General features: G+C 37.5%; 1 long non-coding RNA gene across 1 annotated transcript in view; it reads right to left on the bottom strand.

The window, feature by feature from the left end:
• Window positions 1–5,534: 5,534 nt before the first annotated feature.
• Window positions 5,535–17,752, bottom strand: part of LOC140845335 (uncharacterized) — a 33,705-nt gene continuing 21,487 nt past the window's right edge. Inside the window, exon 3 of the long non-coding RNA XR_012124116.1 lies at window positions 5,535–5,961. This is a non-coding gene — a long non-coding RNA (uncharacterized lncRNA). The remainder of the gene's footprint in view (window positions 5,962–17,752) is intronic.

The raw sequence follows: 17,752 nt of genomic DNA, 5'->3' as shown, positions 1-17,752 counted from the left end.
TCCCTCTCTCCTCAGCTTCCCTCCCACACCCCTCCCCTTTGGTAACCACTAGTTCATTCGTGGAGTCTCTGAGTCTGCTGCTATTTTGTTCCTTCAGTTTTACTTCATTGTTATACTACACAAATGAGGGAAATCATTGGCATTTGTCTTTCTCCGCCTGGCTTATTTCACTGAGCATAATGTCCTCCAGCTCCATCCATGTTGTTGCAAATGGTAGGATTTGTTTCTTTCTTATGGCTGAATAGTATTCCATTTTGCATATGTACCACATCTTCTTTGTCCATTCATCTACTGATGGACATTTAGGTTGCCTTCCATATCTTGGCTATTGTAAATAGTGCTGTGATAAACACAAGGGTGCATATGTCTTTTTGAATCTGAGAAGTTGTATTCTTTGGGTAAATTCCAAAGAGTGGGATTCCCAGGTCAAATGGTATTTCTATTTTTAGTTTTTTGAGGAACCTCTGTATTGCTTTCCACAATGGTTGAACTAGCTTACATTCCCACCAGCAGTGTAGGAGGGTTCCCCTTTCTCCCCATCCTTGCCAGCATTTGTTGTTCTTAGTCTTTTTGATGCTGGCCATCCTTACTGGTGTGAGGTGATATCTCATTGTGGTTTTAATGACTTCTTTCTTTTCTAAGGCTGAATACTATTTCACTGATGTATATATCACATTTTCTTTATCCATTCATCCATCAGTGGACATTTAGGTTGTTTCCATATCTTGGCTATTGGGAATAGTATTACAGTGAACAAGGAAATGCTAATATCTCTTTGAGATTCTGACTTCATTCTTTTAGGTAAATACCCAGATGTGGAATTGCTGGATTATACAGTAGTTCTATTTTTAATTTTTTGAGGATTGTTCATACTGTTTTCCATAGGGTTGTACCAATTTGCATTCCTAACAGAGCAAAAGGGTTCCAATTTTTTTATATCCTCATCAACACTTATCTTTCATGACATACCTTTTATTGAGGATGTATCATGTGCTAGGTAGGCACTGTGTTAAGCAGCATATAAACATGATGCTATTTAATCTTCAAAAGTCTAAGTATGGAAATTGATGCTTGGAGAGGTTAGGCAAGATGTCCATGGGAGGCAGCAATGTTTATTGTTGGAAACTCAGGCTGAGGCATGAGGCCAGGCCTCAAAGTATAGCATTTGGTAGTCATTTGATCCTTGCCAAGCCTTGTTTCCTAAACTATAAATTGGAAGTATTAGTTGTACCTCTCTATAGAGTTATTGTGAGAATTATATGAGAAAATGCATATAAGGTGCTTAACAAAGTAAGTGTTGGTTATTGTTATAATAATAATCATTTTTATTATTGAAACCTATGCTCTTAGTTACTTACCTTTTTGTTTCAACCAGAGTGTTATGTATTGTTTTCAATATGTGTACTCTTTGCTCATCTACACTTTTTGTGTTTAATTTCTTTCCCTGGATTTGATAAACATCAATTCATATATGCTTCTAGGGATAATAAACTGACATTTCAGGGTGTGACCAAGCATATAACAATATTCAATTTCATAGATGCTATTATATCATTCAAATATAACTGATGTTTGAAGTGCATGTTCAATAAAAGACAAATGACTAACTAGACTTTTTTGTACATATATGAGATGATTAATATAATTGATATTCAAAGAGCTTTTACAGATCACTAAGAGAAAACAGATACTCTGGTAGAAAAATGTGCAAAGGACAGGAAGAAATTTATGCCAAAAAAGAAAAAGCATTCACTCTAATATTACAACATTGAGTTATCATTGTTATTAATAAAATTGGCAAAAATTTAAATAATCTGACTATCTGTTGCTGGTAAGAATGTTAAACATAATGTGAGTGATCATGTACTGCTGTTGGCCGTGTAATATGATATAACCCATTAATCAAAGGAATAGTTGCTTCTGGAGAAAAGTATATATCAAAAGCCTTAAAAAATATGCAAGCCTTTTGACTTAACAATTCCACTTCTGGGAATATATCTTCAGGGAAAAATCAGATGAGTAGAAAGATGTATGTATAGAGATGTTCAGTGCATCTGTATTTATAACAATAAAAAATTAGAAACAAATTAAGTGTTCAGTAGCAACTATTACAGTTGTTATTGTCAAAGATGAAATTGTTCACTGAGATGGAAATATTTTTTTCAAGTACTACTGTTGAAGCTGAAACTCAGACCTGCTATGATACCATGTTTGTTTAAGAAGGAACAAGTGTTCATGTAACCGTAAAAAAATACTGGAAACCCATACCTCAAAATTTTGAAAGCAGTTGCTTTTGCATGTAGAATTACAGGTGGTTATTTTCTCTTTTTTTGATTTTCCTAAAATGAGCATGCGTTACATTTTAGTTATTATTGCTGCATAGCAGACCATTGTAAATTTAGTGGCATAAAGCAATAGTCATTTTATTATATTGACCAATTCTATGGGTCAAGAATTTGGACAGGTCAGTGCAGGGAGAGCTTGTCTCTTTTTTTTTATCACGTCTCACACCTCAGCAGGGAAGACTTCAAGTCTGGGGGTGACTCAACAGCTGGAGGCTGGAACAATCTGAACACTGTTTTACTGGGTGAGGAGGATTTGAAGACTGAATCTACTTGCTGGGGTGCCTGTGTGTGGCCCCTTAATGTGCCGTGGTTGCCTCCCAGCATGGCAGGCTTGGTGTAGTGGGAATGGTACAGTAAGCAAGGCAGACACTGTATTCCTTTTCTGAATTGGCCTTGGGATTTTTGTGGTATCACTTTGGCTTCTTCTTTTGGATACAACTCACAAGCTCGTCCACATTCAAGAGGGAAGGGACATAGACACCATCTCTTGATCACATTGTAAAAAGTGAAATGAGAGATATTGTTGCAACCATCTTTGGAAAGTGCACACCTAACACTTTTGTAACTAGGAGAAAACTCCATATGGATTTCATTTTTTAAAAAGCCTGTTATAAACAATCTGTGAGCCTAATTCTTGGAGGTTCGGATTGGAGAATCATTTTGTGTAACTGAGTTGAGAACAGTCTTCCCAAACAGCTGTGTGTTGTTCCATGTCCTGGGTGAGTCTCCTGCTTTTGATGCATTGCTGTATGCAGGGACAAGGATAGAAGTGGGGGTGAGTCGGGGTAGGGTTGTCAGATATAATGCAGGATGTCCAGATAAACTTGAATTTCAGGTAAATAACAGATAAGTGCTTAGCAGCAGTATGTCCCAGATATTGGATGGGCCATGCTGATACTGAACACTTATTCACTGTCTATCTGATATTCAAATTTAACTGGGTGTCTTGTACGTTGTTTTGCAATCTGGCAGCTGCAACTGGGGCACATGTGGAGATAAGCCTGGTGGGTCATTGCCACCTCATGATGGGCGGTAAAGGGAAGAGCTTTTGGCAGTAGTAGGGAGCATCTGTTTTCAGTGTGGGCATCAACACTATCTGAGAATAGAACAGGGAGAGATGGGGTGAGGGAAAGAATGTTTTCCAACATGTGAGGGAATAAGCCAGTGGAGGCTGGACACCTGGACTTGGTGAAAACTCGCTGTGACCTTGGGTAAAGTTGCTGCACCTCTCTTATGGCCAAGTTTCTTGTGTGAATCGTGCCAGCCTGAGGTTGGATATCAGATGAATAAAACTGCTTGGAAAACCTTGAAAAGGATCCCTCAGCAGAAGGTGCAAAGTGCTGGGGCTGGTTCCCTTTCTTCCTGGTCGGTCTGTGAAAAGGCACAGCCTAGGGGCTTCTCCTCCAACTTCCACTGTGAGCTCACAAAACTGTTTTTAAACAAAATGTCACACCAGAGCTGCTTTTTAGAGTTTATCATCCCCTGTCCCACAGGAGCTTCAGAAACTAGTAAAATAGCAGACATTTCTGTTAGAGTTCAATGTCCTTATGAAGTCCTGTTTCTTCCTCTCCATTTAACCCGTGTGACTCTCTTCAGTGGAGTGCCCACAAGTTAGAGGCTAACATGCTCTAAAAAGTGTCATTCTTTTCCTTCTCTCTCGGCTAAAATGCAATGCCAGAAACTAAAATTAAAATCAATGCATTTAGGTCTGTTTCTAACAGAGGTCTGGCCAATGATAAAGGTTTTTTTGTTGTTGTTATCAGTTGCTAGGTAGAAAAAGATACTAAGTGACTGCCTCCTGTCAATTGTTCTGCAAAGCAGGAGAAAGGCAGGCAGTATGCCTGCTCTGTTAATAAGAGGAAATAATTTAACAGTACTCTCTTGAAGACAGACCAGGCAATCAGTTTCTCATTGTTTTTATTGTTGGTGGTTTAATCAGAGCAAAACTTCTATTAATTAGGAACCCATTTCTGAAAACTTCACATTTGCCCCCATCTCCAGTTCTACGTTTTTGCACATAGAGTATTGTTTATCAAATATGCAAATATTTGCTGAGGGTTAATTTAGTAAAACAAGCCACTCTTAAGAAGAAAAGTCACCCTAAAAGTTTATTGAAAATTAAGACATTTAAAGAATTTTAAGGATATCCTGGGGTGGGTATACATTTAGCTCAGTTTCTTATTTTTGTATTTCTTGCATTGTAGACATAATGGGACTATGTCTAGGACTATGACTGAGGCTTGGAAAAATCCTTAGGCTTTGAAGAAAGATTAATTTATACATAACACCCATATATAAATAGCTATATATTATTTATATAAAAGCACTATATGGTACTTAGTCAAGGGGATATGTTTATGTTAAAAATAAGTTATTTGCCTTAAAGAAATAGAAATTTAAAAAAATTAGAGATGTATGATGTATGCTTATATCACCAGAAATTTAATGTAAACCATTATATTCACATATTTACCATATGCTAGATCATCACAAAAATGTTCTGGAAAATCATCCACTGACGTCTTCTTCCATTGGAATTATTTGTTGGGTATTTGTGAGTTATTTTGTGATTTAGACTCTACTTTGTACCTAGATGTCACTGATCCCATTTGCACATTAGATTCTTGTGGAGGTGGGATCCTGTTCGTCTTACTCTCAGCGCCTGGCCCATAACTGACTCTTAGCAAATGCTTGAACAAAGTGAACTGATGAATAGTAGTTCTTAATCTTGGGTCTTATAATGATGGCTTAGATAGGTTAAGTGACTTCCTAGAGGTCACACAGTAAGAGACGGGGTGGGGATTCCATCCCAGGGCCCCAGAGCCCCTGGTCCTGTTATGCTCAATTGTCTGTTATGGTTAATTGTTATGTCTAATTGCCTTTTTCCCCCCTCTAATTGCCTTCTAAAGTGCTGTATATATATGTGTGTGTGTGTATGTATGTGTGTGCATGTATATATTTAATATAAAACATTAAATGTATTAGGATTCAGAGATATCTCAATGGTACTTGTGTACTCAGAGGAGGTTTGGGAAGGGACTGGGATTTGAAATGTACCTCAAGGGTAGAAAGCATTGCCCTAGGTAGACTGGAAAGGGAGTATCTTGTGAGATGGAATGGGGTAAGCAGGGGCGGGGAGGTGGGAACATGAAGTGTTCATGCAGGGGGAGGAATCAGAGATTAGATGGCAAGGTAGGCTGGGGAAAGGTCTGGTAACCAATTTATTGCTTTATTTCCAAGTGTGTATACCAATTCTAATGTGTGCCAATAAAAAGTAATCTAAATAGACTTAACAGCAGTGAGTTGTCAATAATTACATTAGGCTGATCTCCTGAAAGTGTTCTGGAGAATTATACTTATTTTCTCAGATATTTTTTCTCTTTGAGTCTGGGCCATGTCAAGTGTCTCTGTTGTTCTTTCAAAGACAAAAGTCTTCCCATCTCTTTCATGCCTGCTTCACAATTCCATGCAGGTGAGAGGTGCAGGGGTCCCAGGCCTGTCCAGGAGTGTGTGGTTTTGCCGCCTTTTGGGAGATGGCCTGGGTGTCCTTTGCTTTTCTTGGAGATGACACAGAGCTAGGGGCTCCCGCTCTATGGCACTTTGGTTAGAGCGTTTCCTGTAAACAATAAAAGCTCATATCATTAACGTTCAAATTGGAAGGGTTGTTAGCTACTTGCCATACTGCCTGACAATCCAGATGAATTCTGATTATTGGTAACTGCATGCCTGGGATTAGAATGAAGCTCGTACCTACAAATATTGGGGTGACAGCCCAGGGGTTGCTGGGGAGGAGAACTTGAGAGCTGTGTTTTACATTTACAGAAAACCCATCTCTATCTCAAAAAGCTTTTAGAAGTTTTCATTTCTTAAATATGGATTATTAGTGTTCTGTCCTCCTGCTGCAAAGACCATCTGAAATCTTGGAGTATTTGAGATAACTGACAAAAGAAGAGCCTAATTTTACTCATTTGCCTTTGCTCTTTAAAAAGTTTTTTTTTGTGACTCCTCCTAATGAAACCTGAGTTTTCATTACTTTTATCCTATATTGTCAAGGATGTGGGGTTGTGCTTCAGTTTCTTCTCTGAAAATGTCAATTCAACCATTTAAATCCGGAGTTAAGCTAATCAGCATTGGTAGGTAAGACATTTATATTGATTGCCTTTTCCCTTAAAATTTTTTTTCATCTGAGTGATGATGATGGTACAAAATTCAAAATATCCTGAGGTTATGTTAAAAAGGAAGTTTTCCTCTTATTTCACTAGCTATTCATTTCCTGCTCACAAAAGCAACCACCGTTTCTTGTGTACCATTTCAGAGCATTCTGCAGCATGTTTCAGCCTGTGTGTGCGTGGGGGGGGGTGTTGTGTGTGTGTGTATTCCTTTAAAAGTTACACACAGGCACAAAAAGCATATACAAGCTGTTCTGCACCTTGCTTTTTGCATTATTAGGTATGTTATGTATAGCAAGACTAATTTGTTTCACTACATACTTGTCTCTTTATCTAAACAGTTCTTTAGCCAGACATTTTGTTGTGCCCTGTGAAAATTCTTGTACAAACAATATTTGTTGGTAGCATAATTATAGGATGAATTGCTAGGCCAAAGAGAATACGCATTAGCATGTCATCAGATTTTTGGTATTTGCTAATATGAAAGTGATCATGATATCTCATTGTAGTTTTAATGCTCATTTTTCTTATTAAAAGTAAAATTGTTTTGATATCCATAAAATAACTTTGTATTTCCTTTGTGTGAATTATTTACCCTCTTATTTATTTTTCTTTGTTGTTTTTTTTTTACTGATTTTAGCCATTCTTATATATTAATTAATTGTTAGTTTATTGCCTGTGATGTTTGTTGCAAATATTTTCCTAATATTTTGTTATTTCCTTTTATTTCATTACCATATATGTTTTTCATTGCTATATTCTTTCATGACCTTTGGAAGTCATATCCTACTACAGCTTGTCCAACCCTGAAATTATATAAAATTTTTTTCCATGTTTTCTTCTCATACTTTTTTGTGTGTGTTTACACTGAAATCTGATTCATTTAGAATTTATTTTGGTGTGTAAATAAGGTAGGGATCTCTTTTTTTTGGTTTTATTTTTCAGATGGCTACTGAATTGTCACAAAATTATTTATCCATTATAAATTATACTATCTTTTCCTTGTTTAGCTGAAAGTCCACCTTTTCTGTATACTAAATTCCTGGAAGAATTTCTAGGCTAAGAATTTCTGGACTGTTCCATTGATGGTGCCACACAAAACTGGCTTTTAAAGGGATCTTTGTAAAAATGATTCAGAATTTAATTGAAGCACAATATTTCTTCTTTTTATATACACTCTTAAGAAGATTTCACATGAAAAAACCATGTGGTTACTACATTAACCAACATTATCATGTCCCCCCCATGCCCCATTGCAGTCACTGCCCAACAGTATAGTAAGATGCCATAGAGTCACTATTTCCCTTCTCTGGAAGCACAGTATTCCTAATAATTTTAGACAATTAAAATAATCAGAATTTTAAGAGAGTTGATTTTTGATTTAAAATCCTAGACCTTTGATCTATTTAATACTGTGAGCTCAATCTTTATTATAAAAGCCTCTGTTTTGTGCTAATGAAAAGTTGTGTTCACATTTGAACATTATGCCTGAAAACAAAATGTTTCACCTTTGTTTTATTAACTCTTCCTTGTTTGCTGTTTTTCCATTTAATATTGAAACATGCTTACATAAAATTATTTTTGTCAGTGTTATTATGTCTCCTTACTTTATTGTTAAAGATGAAAGTTTCAAATATGTCTTCATTTACTTTTTTGTCCAAGTAAAAATTTTAACAGATTGTGGTAAAAGATGTATATCCTTAGACTGACCATTTGACCATTTAAAAGTGTCTGTAGTTTGATGCCACTAAGTCCATTTATATCGCTCTGCAACCATTACCACCAACCATTTACTCTTTAAAGTAAATGTACAGCTTGTCTTTAAAAAGTTAGAGATCAGCTTAAAAATGGCATGTTGAATTCCTGAGAAACAAAGCCAGTCAGTAATTTGAAGCTGATGTGCACAGTGTCTTTCTGGAACACAAATGTGTTCTATAAAAGGAATGTGTTTCTTGGCTCTAAATGCCAATACCTTAAATCTGGCCATTTAGAAATTGATCTGAAACCTAGGGCGTAAACTTGGAAATTCAGTCTGGGCTCAGAGACCAAGAGGTGGCTGGCCTCTGCCCCTGTGCACCAGCACCCTCCACTCAGTAGTGTGGCCTTCCATGTGAAACTGTCCAAGGCCCAGAGCTTTTTATTTTTTGGATGAGATTCTCCTAATGTTACTTAGGTAAATGGGGAAATACCTCTTTATCACCTCCTGGAAATCCCCACTCCCTTCTCATCTTGTTTCAGATGTCACTCCCACAAAATGAGCCATGTAATCTGTGAATATCTTTTCTTTTGCATATTGACATATGACAGAAGGGCTCTGAATGTAAAGGTGCTAGCCAGCCATATTGCTGCCCCTGCCACATAAAGTGTTATCCAGGCGGGACTGTAAGGGCCATGTGTCTGAGTGGAGAGGCACAGTTCCAAGGGGAGTGTTTTTCTTCTGTCTTGTGGATGGACGTATGTTAACAAATAGGGGTGGGAGAGAATCAATTGAAGGAAGCTCTCGGCCTCTGGCAGTAGAGTCAGCTCTTGGAGCTGAATCGGGAGCAGCTGTGTGGCTCTCCCTGACAAAACCCTGACCTCTGCACGTCGAAGAGGTGCTTTCCAGCAGATCGCTGCCATAACAGAAAACGTAAGCGAAATCATGGTTCCATGTACCTGTTGCTCTTGAGCCTATGTGTGCATTCTTTTTGGCTATGCTTATTTGCATAATTGTCTCACCAAAGTTAAAAATTCACGTCCCATTATGGAAAATTATAGGACATGACAGATTATATGTGTTACTGGAATTAATCTTTGCATGAGAAATAAATACAGATTTCCCCTTTCTCCACTTTCTAAATCATGCTGAGAGAAGCTGAAAAGAGAAAAAGAAAATCTGAACAAGTGTTGAATCAACCAATGAAAGTAAGTGGGAGAAACAGTGTCAGAGCCTTGGTTGTTCTTTTCTGGAGATGACATGAAGAAGAATAATAGTATATTTCTTGAAGGCTGTGGTGAGGATTAAGCAAGTTAACAGACTTGCTCAGATGAGTGCCTTGTGCTGAATGATCTGGTGCTAGCTATTGCAGTAAGCATTGTAATTATTACTTTCATTTCTCAGTCCATCCCCAAGTGCATCCTGAGACATGAGCATTTCTGAGAACCTCTCTTTTATGTTTTGCTTCTGTTTGAGCATTGCTTCCACTTCTTAAGAGGGAAAAGCTACCCTGATTCCTATCTCCCTTTGAAAAACGAAACAAAAAAACCAGCAACAGTATTACTACAAATTATATTTTGATTTGGATCAGAGCTAGAGATTACATTGCTTTTTTTTCTTCAGTAATTAATGTGTTAAGTGTATTTGTTCATAGAAAGATATTTTGGAAGGGAAAATGGGTCCTGGAATCTTAGACTTGGAAGTTTTTCATTCATTCATTCAACTACCATGCGCTGTTCTCTCAGCAAGGAATAGAGAAATGAGTAAGCAGACAGAGCTGCTGCCCTCAGGGTGCTTTCCTGCTAGAGTGGAAGACAGGCAGTAACCATCTGAACAGCTCAACAAGACAACTTAAAGTATAAATATGGGTCATAAGAAAACAACACAGGCATATTCCTAAAGAGGCCCTGGGTGGGAAAAGGTTCACTCTAGATTGGGTGATCTTGGAAGGCTTTTTAAAGGAGGTGACATATGAGGCCTGAGTGGTGATGAGGAGGAAGGAGCCCTGGAAGATGTGGGGACTGCATGTGCAGACCACAAGTAACAAGTGCCAAGTCCTAAAGCACACACCACATTGGCTTGTTGGAAGGACTGAATGACTGTATTGATGAAAAGATAAATTGAGGCTGAGCAGAGAGGGAGGGCAAGGTCTTGGAGGGCCTTCTCTCACAGGGAGGGATTTGGATTTTATTCTAGGTGGAATGTAAAGCCTTTTGAGGGCTTTAAGGGGGTGATCATGACCTGACATTTTTATTTTTTATTGAAATACAGTTGATTATGCAATGTTATTTTGGTTTCAGGGGTACATCATAATGATTCTACAGTTAAACACATTACTGAATGCTCACCAGGATATGTAGTTACCATTTGTCAACATACAAAGATATTACAATATGCTTGAGTATATTCCCTATGCTGTACTTTTATTACTGTAACTAATTTATTTTACAATTAGAAGTTTGTGCCTGTTTATCCCCTTCACCTGTTTTGCCTGTCCCCCAAAGCCCCATCCCCTATGGCAACCACTAGTCTGTCCTCTGTGTTTACAAGTCTATTTGTCTTGTTTCTTTGTTTGTTTTTTTTCTTAGATTCCACATAAAAGTGAAATTATGTGACATTTGTCTTTCTTTACCTGACTTATTTAACTTAGCATAATACTCCCTAGGTCCATCCATGCTACAAATGGCAAGATCTCATTCTTATTATGGCTGAGTAATATTCCATTGCATGTATGTATCACATTAACTGATATCTTTAATTGCTCTGGTTGTTGAGTGGAGAATGAATTAAAGTGATGGGCAAAAAGTAGAACCAGGGAAACCAGTTAGGAACCCATTGGTGGGCCTGTGAGAAAGATGATGGGAACTTGGGCCAGGGGCATCTTACAGGGGAGGAGGGACACTTTGGGGACATGTTGTGGACATAGAGTCAATGTGGCATGCTAATAGTTGGATGTGGGTGTTGAGGGAAGGGGAAGACTCAAGGTTTTCAGATGACCCTACCCAAAGTTTTGGTTTAAACAACTGCATGACCTTTGAGTTTTATCTAGTCCCGTAGTCCCTGACTTTTGAATTCTATGAACCATTAACATAGAAGAAAGATTGGGGAAATAATCAGCATAGTGATTTCTTTTTTTTTTTTACTTTTGCCATCTAAGTCAGAAAACAGAAACCAAAAACTATTGTCATCAACTATGATAGCTATTTCATGGAAGAGTGGAGAAGCTAACAGTGAAAAAATAGGAAGGGTTAATTTTGTGTGATCTCATAATGTAGAATAATCCTTAAAGTTCAATAAAGTGAGGTCTAAGAAAAAATCATGACTTTTAAAAAAATCATTTTGTTTAAGATCAATAGAAACTTTGTCATGGTCAGACTGATATGTGGGAACCACTGGTCTAGTTCATCTTTAGGCAGAAATCCCAGTTACAGCAACCCTGATACGTGTTCTTCTAGCTTCTGCGTGAATACATCCTGTGGGGGCACACATCATTTCAGCCAGTGGCCTTCCCATGTGGAGGAGGTCATGACCGATGGATTCCCATATCCCAGGCCTGCCCTTTGCCAGCACACAGAGTAGAGCTAATCTCTTTTCAGCATCTCAGTCTTTCAAACATTTGAAGATACCAGTCATATGCACCCTTTTCAAAGAGCAAATATTTCTAGCTCCTTTAATTCTCCAAATGCATAGTATATGAACAAACAAGGAGGGCAATGCAGGTTCCTAAGAATGCTGCTCTGTGCACCACACCACAGGCATTCAGGGGAGGTTTGGTATCTGTTCTATTCTCCAATCCCACAGAAAGGAAAGAGAAGTTAGAGAAAACACATCTCCCTTTAAGTGTATTTGAAGGCTAGATACTGGACATCTATTTTGGAACTGAGGCATTTAAATGCACACTCAGATCTTGATCTTACAACTCTCCTGGGCATTAACATCATTTGTTTAAGAGAAACCTGAATTTAGAGGACGAATTAATTGAAGTTCAAAGCTTTAGGGCTTAAAAAAAAAAATCTGACCTTGCTTGTGGTAATGTCAGGGAGACTATTTCTGACTTTCCAGGCAGGCAATTTAGAACCAGTGTTTGGAAAGCACCTAGCCAGTACTGGCTACTTGGTGAAGGTATATTTCTTTTCATCCTTTTTTCCTTCCTGACTTCTTCTCCTTCTTCCTTCCTCTTCATTTTATTTATTTTTTGGTATGTAAATAATTATTTTTTTCTAGTTTTATTGTGTTCTAATTGACACATAGTACTGTATAAGGTGTACAGCATACTGGCATACTGGCCTGACTTACATATATTGTGAAATGATTGCCAAACATCCATTACCTCCCAAAGATACAATAAGTGTCTTTTTCTTTGTAATGAGAATGCTTAGGATCTAGTCTCTTAATAATTTTCAAATATACCACAAAACTGTGTTAATTATAGTCACCATGTAGTACATTACATGCCCAGTACTTATTTATATTATAAATGGAAGTTTGTACCTCTTGACCCCTTCATTCAATTACTTCAGCCTCCTTTCCTACCTCTGATAGCCACAGATCTGATCTTTTCTATGAGTTTGGCTTTGTTTTGTCTTATCTTTTGGATTCCACATATAAGTGAGATGATACAGGATTTGTCTTTCTCTGTCTGACTTATTTTATCTCAAGGTCCATCCATGTTGTCATAAATGTCATAATATCTTTCATTTTTATGGCTGAATAATAGCCCTGAATATATATACATATATATCATATTATATTCATCCATTCATCAGTCAATGAACACAGGTGTTTCCATGTCTTGGCTGTTGTAAATAATACTGCAATGTACATATGGAAGCAGATATCTTTTCAAGTTAGTGTGTTTTTTTTTCTTTAGATAAATACCTAGAAGCAGGATTGCTGGATCAGATGGTAGTTCTATTTTCAATATTTTGAGGAACCTCCATACCATTTTCTTTTTTTCAAACAAAACTGATTTTATTTTTGTTTTGTTTTTTTTTTTGGTTTCAAATGTACATCACATTGGTTCAACAGTCCCTGTGATCAACTTATATTCTGATTGCAAATTATTGTGTCTTTTTATCCCCCTCCCCACCTCTCATACCTGCCCCAACCCTCCCCTTTGGTAACCACTGCATTTCTTGGTGTCTATGAATCTCCTGCTGTTTTGTTCCTTCTGTTTTACTTTGTTCTTATATTCCACAAATAAGTGAAATCATATGGTATTTGTCTTTGTCTGGCTTATTTCACTGAACATAATAGCCTCCAACTCCATCCAGGTTATTGTGAATGGCAGGATTTCCTTTCTTTTTATGGAGACTGTCTTTCTCCACTGAGTATTCTTGGCTCCCTTGTCAAATATTAGTTGAGTCCTTCCTTTCTTATTTGAATCTGCTAAGAGAGTACTGCTAGGGTTCACTGTGCATCTCCATCATGTCAAAACACAAATAGCATTGTTAAATTAATGGTATCCAACTTGATAGTTATTTAACCCATATTACATACTGACAAAAATATGGTCCATTAAGACAGTCCTCCAAGAATGCTGTTTCCTAAGTCTTATACATATTGGACATAAAAAATTCTACATATAGAAGGTAGGGTCCTCCTAGTTTAGATATTCATACTTAACAATAAACAAAGTCAGAAGTATAGGTTGAGAAAAAGTATTTCCTTGTAGGGGCCACAGAGGGCTTCCTAAGAGTTGTGTGTGAAGGTGGTATCTTAACTTGTGTTTCTACCAGTTTTGCTTTTTATATTTGGATGCTACATAGTTAGGTTCTTACAGGTGTAGGATGATTCTGTTCTCTGTATGGATGATACATTTTGTCAATATAAAGTGTCTTAAACCTTGTGACTTGAATTTCACTTTGCCTAAGGTTAATCTTGAACTCTTGTTTTCTTGTTTGTTAGTGATGACTTGGAATTTCTTAGTCTCCAGTGTTAATTGCTGGTTTTGGTGGCTACTTGTTTAGGTGATGGAAGGAGAAAGGCTTGGGAAGGTGCAGTGACAGCCCCAGATGAACTTCTGGGAAAACTTTCCTCACTCTGGGACTTCCTTTACTCTATAGCCACTGAGTACACTTTGTTCTGCGTGCATGCTACTGTCTGTGTATGGTTTGTGAATTTAGTCCACTGTGGACACTCTGTCTCCTGACCTGGAGTTGCAAGTTCCTTGATGATAAGGTTTTTTAATCTACACAGTCCAGGAAGCTGTGGCCCACTACTAATGAATTTTCCTGTGTTGAGAGCATTTTCTCTGGTGAATGCTTCAAAGTTGTAAAAACCACCCTGCTCCTGAAGAATTTGCTGTTACTTTGTGTTTTTGTACAGTATAGAGATGATAATTCTATAAATCAAGTGCAGTATCAAGACCATGTTTGCTATTAAAGAAAAATCTGTTGTAGAGAATTGGGGGTTCAATTAATTACCAAGAGGGTAACATTTGCCATTTTTTAATGTATTTTTTGGAAACATTGATAAGAACCTCCTCAGTGTTTGTTTCCTCAACATTTTATTGAGAACATTTTCAAATACATAGAAAAGTGGAAAGATTTAGAAATTTAGGTCCAGAACAATAACAGGCCTCAGGTCTGCTGTCACCAGACGTTAAATATTTCTGGGTGTTTAGAGGAAATAGTTATGGATGTAACAGGGTTTAACTACAAAGATGTTAATTGATGTGGAAGCATAAAATTGGAAGAATTCCAAATGTTTAATCAATCATTGGTTAAGTCACTGGTTTTTAAGCCTTCCTTTACATTAGAATAATTTAGGGAACTTAAAAAGTACTGATGCCTGGTCACAGGGCGGCCATCAGGTGAGAAATTGGGGAACAACAGTGGTGAAGCTTAGAACCTCACCCCCCCCACCCCGTGTTGAGAGAAAGCTTCTGCATCCGTGGATGTTTTATTGCCCTTGTCTAGCTCGGATTAGCACATAGTCTACAGGCACACACATGATCATCTACAATTGCTCTCTTACAACACTAAACTATGTTTTCTACCTTTATCTTGCATCTACCTACCACTACAGCATTTTATTAAAAATAAAAATAATAATAATAATAAAGAGAGAAATGTGGGATCCACATATAAATCAAGTATAAAAATCAAATGAATATTCATATTTGACCTGATTGTTTATAGTTCATAATGCGTGATCAAAACCGAAAGTTTCTGTGATGAATGCCCTTGTACTGTTCACCATTTAAGAACTTATTCACTATGTAAGAATTCGTTCACCATGTAAGAACTTGTTCGTTATGCTTCAGAAGATTGGAGACTGATGAGAATTAGGCTTGAGATGGATTAATGATTGTGCATTGAGCATTGACCTCCCTATACAGAATTTTATTGTTGTTAACAACCATTTGATCAATAAATATGAGAGATGCCCTTTCAAAAAAAAAAAAAAAAGTACTGATGCCTGGACCCACTCCAAAATTCATAATTATTCTGAGCAAGTAATTAGAATATGCAGCTAAGGTTGAGAGCCTCTGGGATAAAATACATTTATGGTTATTATATAAAAGAATGCAATGGGGCCATTAAAATAATGCTATGGAAGAATATTTACTGATACAGGAAAATGTTCAAGATATATTGACTTGTGAAAAAATAACAAATATAACATGGTTCTAATTTTACAGGAATGAAATTTTATATTTGCATATAATTACTTAAGAACACTTTTATATTCCAAAAAGTTAACAGTGGTCATCTCTGATTATTTTTTCCTTCTTGTTGCTTCTCTGTATTTTCCAGATTTTCCATTATGAGTACACATTTCATTGGTAATAAAAAGAAGAGTTAACTTTAAAAAGATTTTCCAGGTATTTATAAAGCTCTGCCAGAACACATGAATTTATTAATGATTTGTATGAACTAAGAACACAGAGCTTACATAAATCCTGGTGACATACTTAAATTCTCCAAACAGAACTTAAACTCTAGAAACTGGGCCCGTTAAGTCAGCAGTTCTCAAACTCTGGTGACTCGGCCTGCTTCTGATTTTGGAGGTCATGAAGGGGACCAGGAAGTCACAATGATTCCATTACAGGTGGTCACAGGCCACACCTTTGAAACACATCATTATGAATGTAGTCAACTGTTATCAGAAATGCATACCCATGGGAATGAATCACAAAAGAGCTTTCATATAATGTCTAATCATGACATTATCTTCTATTTAAAATGTACTCACTGAAGTATGCTTCTTAAACCTCCCTGACCTCCCAGCTAGAGTAATTCATTGATGCATGCATGTAACATGTACTCCTGGGCCTGTACCATGTGTTGGACAATGTGCTCCACCCTGGAACATGGCAATGAACAAAACAGGTCTGGCCCCTGCCAGTGGAGCTAGGAATGGCATTGCCCATCTCTGATGCCCTGCAACTTCTATCACTCCTTTGATGGCATCTGGCAAGTTCCAGTCAGATTTGCTCAATTTCCCCTCTGTTCTCTTTTCATCAGAGTAAAGGGAGTGTTAACTTGGTTTGGTTAAAGGGATCCCTTTGATTTGCAAGCAGCCTCCGTCTCAGAGTGACCCACTGTGTAAATATTTCTGTTCCCCCAGAATGTCATTGTTTTACTCAACACAGGCTGCTGTAACAAAAACAGCATGCACTGGGTGACTTGAACGGCAGACATTTATTTCCTCAGTTGTGGAGGCTAAAAAGTCTGAGATCAAGGTCCAGAGGGGTTTGGTTTCTGGTGAGGCCCTGCTTCCCGGCTTGTACACATCTGCCTTCTTGCTGTGTTCTCACAGGCGGAGATGGGGAGGTGGAGAAGGGGAGAGCAAATTCTCTAGGGTCTCTTCCTCTTCTTATAAGAGCACTAATCCCACCCTCATTTAAGCTTCATTACCTCCCCAAATTCCCAACCTCAAATATATCAGGGGTTGGGACTTCCCCATATGAATATTAGTGGAGACATAAACATTTAGTCTATAACAGTCAATCAGGTTGAAGTCTAAAAACCTCTTAAACTGCTTAAGAAGTTTTGTACCTATTTATGTAGCAAAATTTGCACACACAGATGATGTCTTAGGAATACTAACAACATCAACATTGTAAAATAAAACACATGCCACGTAAAGACATTTCATTTTAAGAGCAAAGTCAGAGGATAGAGGTACCAAAACCTCAGTTCAAAGTGCCCTTCAAGTCCCAGGTTCTTTACTAAGTAGTTAGGTATAAGCAATAGTATTTAGCAGCCATTTGAAAAACAAATTCACACATAAATTGCAAGAAAATATTTTGTTTTTGTTTTATTCTTAAATAACCACCTACTAATAAACTGTGTGTCAGTTGGGCCCTTCATGACTTCTTAAACCTTGGAGTCAGATTGGACACTGCCACCTTTATTTCCTGTTCCACACTAATTTTTTTTGTGGTGCTTGCTTTTTATCAAGGCAACTTCCAAAACCTAGCTTTGCAAAGGTATGACGTCATTGAAAGGAATGTAGCTGTCTGGTGTTGGAACTGTGAACTACTCCAAGTTAGCAGTTTGCATGGTGTCTGACAAATGTCAGGTGTCTCTCGA

The sequence above is a fragment of the Manis javanica genome, chromosome 2 (genome assembly GCF_040802235.1).
Source record: "Manis javanica isolate MJ-LG chromosome 2, MJ_LKY, whole genome shotgun sequence".
Lineage (NCBI taxonomy): Eukaryota > Metazoa > Chordata > Mammalia > Pholidota > Manidae > Manis > Manis javanica.
This window is presented reverse-complemented; position numbering and strand designations above follow the sequence as displayed.